The sequence below is a fragment of the Hordeum vulgare genome, chromosome 3H (genome assembly GCF_904849725.1).
Source record: "Hordeum vulgare subsp. vulgare chromosome 3H, MorexV3_pseudomolecules_assembly, whole genome shotgun sequence".
NCBI lineage: Eukaryota > Viridiplantae > Streptophyta > Magnoliopsida > Poales > Poaceae > Hordeum > Hordeum vulgare.
In genome coordinates this window covers 8,641,958-8,647,143 of record NC_058520.1, presented here as the reverse complement: position 1 = coordinate 8,647,143, position 5,186 = coordinate 8,641,958, and the positions used below count along the sequence as shown (strand labels likewise).

The 5,186-nt window shown below is 42.4% G+C and overlaps 1 pseudogene; it reads right to left on the bottom strand.

Moving 5' to 3' along the window:
- Window positions 1-308: 308 nt before the first annotated feature.
- On the bottom strand, window positions 309-4,867 carry LOC123442450 (annotated as a pseudogene).
- Between the last annotated feature and the right edge of the window lie 319 nt (window positions 4,868-5,186).

Sequence of the window (5,186 nt, the reverse complement as noted above, 5' to 3'; positions counted from 1 at the left end):
GGTTAGTTCTTTCTCATTCAGAGTAACCAAATACGCTTGAGGATTGCGCAGTCAATCACTGTACATTTCTACTGCACACATCTCAAATCTGCACATAAAAATATCGAACCTATGAAGTCTTACAATTAACACAATAGTTCAACAATAGTAAAGGCTTAAATGTATCGGAAGAGCTAGACATCTTCGTTTTTTATTTAGATAGAGGTACAAACAAGGCGCACAATGTAATCTTCCTCACCCTGGTTAATAACCCAGAGCTCTCATTCAGTGGGTTGCAGCACATACACTGCCTCCTTCAGATATATTGGTTATTCTTCATCTGTTTTCTTAGCGAAGCTTGCCCACTTCACAACCACAAATACATAAACTTGATCGTACACCTTGTCGAAGAGCCGGAAATAAGCAATTCTCCATGTCTTCTTGAACAGCAGTGCACAAAACACTATCCAGAGCCCCACCACAAACCCCAGCACAAGCCCAAAGTAAAAGGTCAGTGGGTCAAATTCTTCCTTGCTGCTTTCGAGACCGCCATGGATGGAAGGATCATTTCCTGAACAATTCTTGTGGATAGGAGGCCCGCAAAGCCCACTGTTGCCTATGTATATAAGTGACTGGTTGTCTAAATTGAGGATGTCAAGTTGGGGGCCAGATGGTATCCTTCCAGACAAATTGTTGTAGGACAGGTTCAGGTAGCTCAGAGATGTCAGATTTGACAAGCTCGATGGGATTTCACCAGAAAGCTTGTTCTGAGAGAGGTCGAGTGATTCTAATGACTGCATGGCACCAATCATGTTTGGAATTTGTCCACTCAACTGGTTTGACGATAAATTCAAATTCACTAGTGCAGCAAGAGAAGTGATGTCTGTAGGAATTTCACCAGTTAGAAAGTTGCATGATAAATCAATGCCCACAAAATACGCAAGTGTCCTGTGATATATAAGATGCTGCCCTTTTGTATTTATTGACAATATTTGTGCTATGCGATATGCTCCAGTTGACGTCCCATGGCCACTTACCATGGATGCATAGTCAATAACATCAACCATACCCATGGATTCCTCTTGTAATGTTTTCATCATTGTTAGGCTTGATAGATGCCAAGGCATTGCACCAGAGAAGTTGTTGCCTGATAGATCCAAGTATTGAAGATAACCAAGCTTTGTTATGTCGACTGGAATATTACCAGAAAATTTATTGCGGCTCAGTATGAGAAACCGTAAACTGACCAGCTTTCCTATCCATGTAGGTAATCTTCCTGAGAACTTATTCCATGAAAGATCCAAGAACTTCAGACCTGTGTTGTTCTGCAAAACTGCTGGGATTTTTCCTGATAAACTGTTGTTACTGAGTATAAGAAACTCTATGTTGTTGATGTCAAGACATTGAGGAATTTCACCCTCCAAAATATTGTTCGACAAATCCATATACTTCAACCCTCCCAATTTGCAGATAGACTCTGGAATATAGCCACCAATTTGATTCGAATGCATAGACAAGACTTCAAGCCAAGGTGAGGCTTCAAGGTTTGATGGTATTGTTTCTGAAAATGTATTGTTGGAGATGTTTAATCTGGTCATATTTGTTGGCAACGTAGGTATTGGTCCAGTAAGCCGGTTCGAACTGAGATAGAGTTCTTCAAAAGCCATGCCCTGCAGATGTGCTGGCAAGCTGCCACTTATTTGGTTGTTAGAGATGTCCAGGTATTTGACATGTGAAAATGTGGACCAAAACCAATCGGGAAACTCGCCCTTTAGAGCGTTGCTTGAAATGTCAAGTTCAATGGTTTCCAGCCGTTGAAGCCAAGGTGGAAACAGAGGACCCATCTGGCAAGATGCAAACCGTGCAAGCGTCAGTTTAAAGGGAGGACGCCAATCTGAATTCAGTACAATCTTCAAATTATTGGAAGACAAGTCTATAAACTTCAGACTTGTTAGATTTGCGAAGTGTTCTTCTGTGATCACACCAGTAAAGCTATTGTCACTTAGACCCAGATAAATCAAATTACTAAGAGAACTTATTTCAGTGGGTACACCTCCATTGAGAAAATTGTTGGACAATTCTAGGTCGGTTAGGCTGGTTGAATGCATGAGCTCTGCTGGTATAGGAACAGTTATCTTGTTATATGAGAGGTCAAGGTGAGTCAAATACATCAATTTTCCAAGCTTCGCTGGTATACTTCCGGTAAGGTGATTGTAGCCGAGGCTCAGGTACGTTAGAAAGGTCAAATTTCCAAGCTGTGGTGGCAGAGGTCCAGCAATTTCGTTGGTCCAGAGGGAAAGTTCAGTCAAATACCTCAAATTCCCCAGCTCGGATGGTATACTCCCGGTGAGGTGGTTACTACTTATGTCGAAAGAGGTTAAAGTGATAAGAGCACCGAGTTCAGTTGGTATACCTCCATTGAGGTGATTGCTGGAGAGGTCCAAAGAAGTCAGACATGTCAAATTCCCAAGCTGTGGTGGTATAGGTCCAACAAGTTTGTTTCCTTCCAGGCTTAGTATGCTCAACCTGGTGAAGTCACTGATAAAGATTGGCAGAGTTCCATTGAAATTGTTGTCACCTAAATGTAGCTCCTCCAATTTTTTCCATGTGCATTGCGGAAGACTCTCCATCAGCACTGCTATGTCTCCATTTATGTAATTAACAGAGATGTCAAGGATTTGCAAACTGGAAAGATTCTTAAGGTTTCCTGTCATCATCATGCCTGAATTCTCGTTCACTGAAACATCAAGGACTTGAAGGCACGTCATGTTTCCTAGTGTCTCAGGGAACCGTCCGAATAGTCTGTTTTGCCCAAGATCGAGGTACTTGAGGCTTGTCGCTTTCCAAAACCACCAGATGTGAGTGAGTGTTCTATATAATTTGAGGACAGATAAAGCTCCTCGAGTTTTGTGAGATTAAGGTGCAGAATTGATTGGTTTGCACTATCAAGTAAACATGAAGAAAAATCAATAACCCTCAGAGGTGCAATCATATTGAGGGTATGAGGCCAGTCAGCTATCCCTGAGAGCTGTACCCCACTCATGCTAAGGAACTTCAGAAAAGGTAGCTTTGTTAACCAGGTGATGTCCGTTGAGTACGTTCCACCTGTGTTGCCAAGGTCAAGATGCTGCAGCTTTGACAGATTACCAAGCTGAGAAGGCACTCTGCCAGTAAATGGTATGCCATAGAGGTTAAGATATCTCAAGTTCCCAATGAAGCCCAACAAATGAGGAATTTGTTCATCTGGCCCTAGTAAACAGTTCATGCTAAGGTCCAGGTGCTCTAGATGCTTCAAGGAAAGTAGAGGGACTTATCTCGCCGAACAAAGAATTGACATCTTCACATGCAGAATACAAACCAGAGGGATCGAACGTCGGATTTCGAAGGTGAAGCTTGATGACATGGCCTGTTCTGTTGCTGCAACCGACGCCTCTCCACCGGCAGCAGTCCTGTCCTTCCCACGAGGCGAGTCGGTTAGCATTGTCGCTTGTAATGCTCTTTTTGAAGGAGAGCAAGGCGGCCCTCTCAGCGGGGATGCAGCCGCCACCATGGTCATGCTCATGCTGCTGTTGTAGTGCACCACTTGCGAAGAATGGAAATATGCTAAGGCTGTTGAGGGTGAGCAAGAGACTGGTTGTGCGATTCATGCTGGATGAACGAGCGTCCAGCTGGGGAAAGCAATGCATACACACTAGAGTATGCTACAGGCTGAGTTTTATTAGTATTTAGGTACGTAGAAGAGCCATACTACCAGAGATGATTGGTCATTATACCTAGACTCACGGAGTCTACGTTCAAAGTATCCGTCCTTCATGGAATTGAATCAAGTTTGGTTCATACAAATTTGGGGCCAGATTGTGATGGGAGTCACCAGCCACTCGACTAGTTGCCTGACTGCAACCACACGGTATTGTTATAGTCAGTCAATTTGTTTTATATGTGGCGTGCCCTCTGGAGCAGGGCTGGTTACTATTCAGAATCTGCCAAATTCCCTTAAATTTTCATTACAATTTCGTTGAAACTCTCTAGGGTTTTCAACTTGAAACAATATACAAGATCAAAAGGGGATTGAAAAGAGCACAAGTAGCATGAAGTAGCATACTTTTAGCCGTTAAAACTATAGCTCCAACGCCACCTCGCCGGATTTCGGACCCCGCTCTTGATCGCAAACAGAAGAAATAAGTGTTTCTAGAAGAAAGCAGTGGGTTGCTGATTTGTATTCAACAATTAGGCATTGTTGGTGAGTGCTGGAATTTTGATTGAGCTTCGCAACTTACTTAATGGCATGGGCAGCTTTAAATTTAAGCAGGCCTCTGCCTCTGTATTTGAAGCGGAAGCCTGATTTTAGAAGAGTCCTGTTTGAAGAAGCATCAACAATCTGTTAAGACTTAAGAGTATATATGTGCAGCACTCCCAAATCATGAAGTTCATCGAAGTGCAGATCTTTTTTCTGGCTGTTCACTATTACAGGAGTTACTATAATTGTAAGACAGATTAAGATCCAACCTTGCTGAAGGAGAACGAGTGTGTAACTACACCAGTGGTTTGTGGTGAGCTGTTTTCCTGTTTCATACGGACGTGCAGATTTCTCCTCGGAGCTATATTTATATGTTTCGATTATGAGAAATTTGTAGTCAAGTTTCAATACATGGGAGACACCAGACTGTGATGGGAATCCTTCAGGGAATTGAATCAAGTCTGGTTCATACAGATTTGTGGCCAGACTGTGATGGGAGTCACTAGCCACTCGACTAGTTTCCTGACTGCAACCATAGGGTACTGTCAGAGTCACTCAATTCTGTGTTATATGTGGCGTACCCTCTGGAGCAGGGCTGGTTACACTGAACATTTTGTATGCTTCTTTCCGCGACACTGAACATTTTGTATGCTTTCCCATATTTTATAGACTTGAAATATTTGTAATACAAATTGTGAGCGCTCGCACTTGACTTTTAGTCTAGAAATATCAATACACGCTGGTCATACCCAATTAGAAAATACAGCGGAGAGAGCTTTTGAATTGAACATAATGTTTTGTGCAGCTACATCCTGATGCAATCTGGTCGACTTAGAAATAACATTCTCAAGATGGCTGAGACATAACAAACCTGAAAACTGATTACTGCCAAATCTCACGATAAATCAAAATTGCACGAACAATATAAACTCATCAAGCGGCAGATATATGTAAATCCCATTTCATTCAC